We start from the raw sequence: 2,794 nt of genomic DNA, 5'->3' as shown, positions 1-2,794 counted from the left end.
TTACTTAAGTGATTCCCACAGCTCTTAAGAGTGATAACGGATTATATCGTGTGTCTAGACAGTATTCTATCCAGGTAGTGGTATAATATATGCATTGTGATTTTCTGCATGTTTGAACTCCCTTATACATATTGAAGCTTATGATAAATTAATATTTTAGCATTAGGCAATGTGTTATTTGACTTGTAACAATCTCATGAAAGCAGTGTTCTTATGATCAGATGTTAATTCTCTTATAAAAGATCAGTCAGAGATCTACCTTTCTCCTTGTCCTATGTGAGGTAGTAGTCAGAAGTCATCATTGATGAACTCTCACTAGACCCACTGGCCTTAGTCTTCTCATCCACTAGAAAAATGGAAAAGAAATCTCTGTTATTTACAAGCCACTCAGCCTAGGGCACTTTGTTATAGAAAGGTGAATGAAGGAAGACAGTTCTTACTTGTTTATGAGCAGGATGAGTGCATATTACAAAATCTAATGAGGCTTCTAATATATTTAAATTAGCTGAACCGTTCTTTCAGGCTATTTTCCATTTGTTAATTTTCTTAATATTCATGAGCTCAAAGGTAGCAATATTATAATCAAAGTAGTCTTAGAAGAGGCAAAGCTTTGGGATTCATTTTAAAGAGTATTGGATTTCTATGAAGGATTCATTAAGGGAGTCAAGGAAACAACTTCATTACATAAGCATTTGAAGGATAAAACATATTAGTTATTTTTCTTGTTGTGAGAAAATAACTGACAAAAGTTAAAAATCTGAAGAAAGGAAAGGTTTCTTTGGATCATGATTTGAGGAAGTGCAATATACCAGGGCAGAGATGGTATGGCGGTAGGAGCATATGACTTCTAGTTACATTACATCTGTAATTAGGAAGCAGAGAGCTCAAATGGTGGTGTTCATTTGGCTTTGCCCATTTTCACTTTTTATTCAGTACAGAGCTCCATCCAATGAGATGGTGCTACCCATATTCGGGGTAGTTTTTCACTCCGTGGTCAAACTGCCTCAAAAACATACATAGAGGCATGTGTCATAGGTGATTTAAAATCCATTCAACTTGACAGTGAAGAATAACCATCACAGCCATTGTCCAGACTCCATATTCTGGCTTTTGCTTTATCCTATTTATCTTGTTTTTGCCCTATTTGGCTATTGCATCTTGGAGACTTGCTGTTTTCTGAAGAGGTGGTTATGAATATAGAGGAGTGCGGAAATTATGAGTGGAGGGAGGGAAAACTGTGGTTGGGATGTATTGTGTGCGGGAAGAATCTATTTTCAATAAAAGAAACTTTAAAAATAATACATTTAAAAGAAGAATAGAAAATCTTGATACTGTGCTCGCTTTGGCAGTACATGTACTAAAATTAGAATGATACAGAGAAGATTAGTATGGCCCCTGCACAACGATGCCATGCAAGTGTTCCTTATTTTTTATAGAACACCAAATAAACTGGAACCCTCCCCCAAAAGTCCCCTTGCCACATAGTAATCAAAACACAAAATATACAGAATAAAGAACTATTAAGAACTGCAAAGGAAAAGAGCCAAGTAACATATAAAGGCAGACCCATCAGAATTACACCCAGCTTCTCAATGGAGAATCTGAAAGCTAGAAGGTCCTGGAAAAATGTTTTGCAGACACTAAGAGATCACGGATGACAATCCAGAATACTATACCAAGCAAAGCGTTCAATTATCATAGATGGAGAAAACAAAATACTCTATGACAAAACAAGATTTAAACAATACCTATCCACAAATTCAGCTCTGCAGAAAGTACTAGAAGGAAAACTCTAAAACAAGGAGGCTAGCTGTACCCACAAAAGCAGAGACAATAGATAATCTTACATCAGCAAATCCTAAAGAAGGAAAATACGTACACACTGCTACCAAAAATAACAGTAATTAACAATAACTGGTCACTAATATCCCTTAATAATAATGGATTCAACTTACATATAAAAGGCACAGATTAAAAGAATAGATAAGAAAACAGGATCCATCCTTTAGCTGCATAGAAGAAATATACTTTAACTTCAAAGGCAGACATTTCCTCAGATGAAAGGGTTGGGAAAAGGCTTCCAAATCAAATGGACATAAGAAGCAAGCTGATGTAGCTATCCCAATATCTAACAAAAATAGACTTCAAAATAAAGGATATCAAAAAAGATGAAGAAGAATATTTTATATTCATCACAGGAAAAATTTATCAATATTAAATCATAGTCATGAATATTTATGCCCAAAATATAAGTGCACACAGGTTTGTAAACAAACAAAACCCAAAAACATAACTACACCTTAAATCAGACTTTGAACCCCACACACTAATAATGGGAGACTTCAACACCCCGCTCTCACCAATGGGCAGATCTGCCAGAAAGAAAATTAACAGAAAAACAAGGGAACTAACAGATGTTGTGACTCAAATGGGCTTAATAAATATCTATAGAACATTCTACCCAAACACAAAAGAAAATACCTTCTCAGTACCTCATGGAATCATCCTAAACTTGACCATATACTCAGTCACAAGACAAATCCCAACAGACACAAAAAATTGGAATACCTCCCTGTATCTTATCAAATCACTATGAATTAAAGTCAGAATTAAACAAAAATGCAAATTCCAGATAGCCTATAAACTCATAGAAATTGAATAATGCAAAAATGAATCACCCCAAGTCCAGGAAAAAATAAAGAAAAAAATTAAAGTCTCCCTAGAATTTAATGAAAATGAAGGTACAACATACCCAAACTTATGAAACATTATGAAAGCAGTACCAAGAGGAAAG

The 2,794-nt window shown here is 34.8% G+C and overlaps 1 pseudogene; it reads left to right on the top strand.

The window, feature by feature from the left end:
• Positions 1 to 1,333: 1,333 nt before the first annotated feature.
• Positions 1,334 to 1,431, top strand: LOC126491503 (uncharacterized; annotated as a pseudogene).
• The last annotated feature ends 1,363 nt before the right edge of the window (positions 1,432 to 2,794 follow it).

Source organism: Alexandromys fortis, unplaced genomic scaffold (assembly GCF_014885135.2).
Source record: "Alexandromys fortis isolate MF-2015 unplaced genomic scaffold, M_Fortis_MF-2015_v1.1 scaffold_200, whole genome shotgun sequence".
NCBI classification, from domain to species: domain Eukaryota; kingdom Metazoa; phylum Chordata; class Mammalia; order Rodentia; family Cricetidae; genus Alexandromys; species Alexandromys fortis.
Note: the sequence above shows the minus strand (reverse complement) of the source record. Positions and strands in the feature narration are given on the sequence as shown.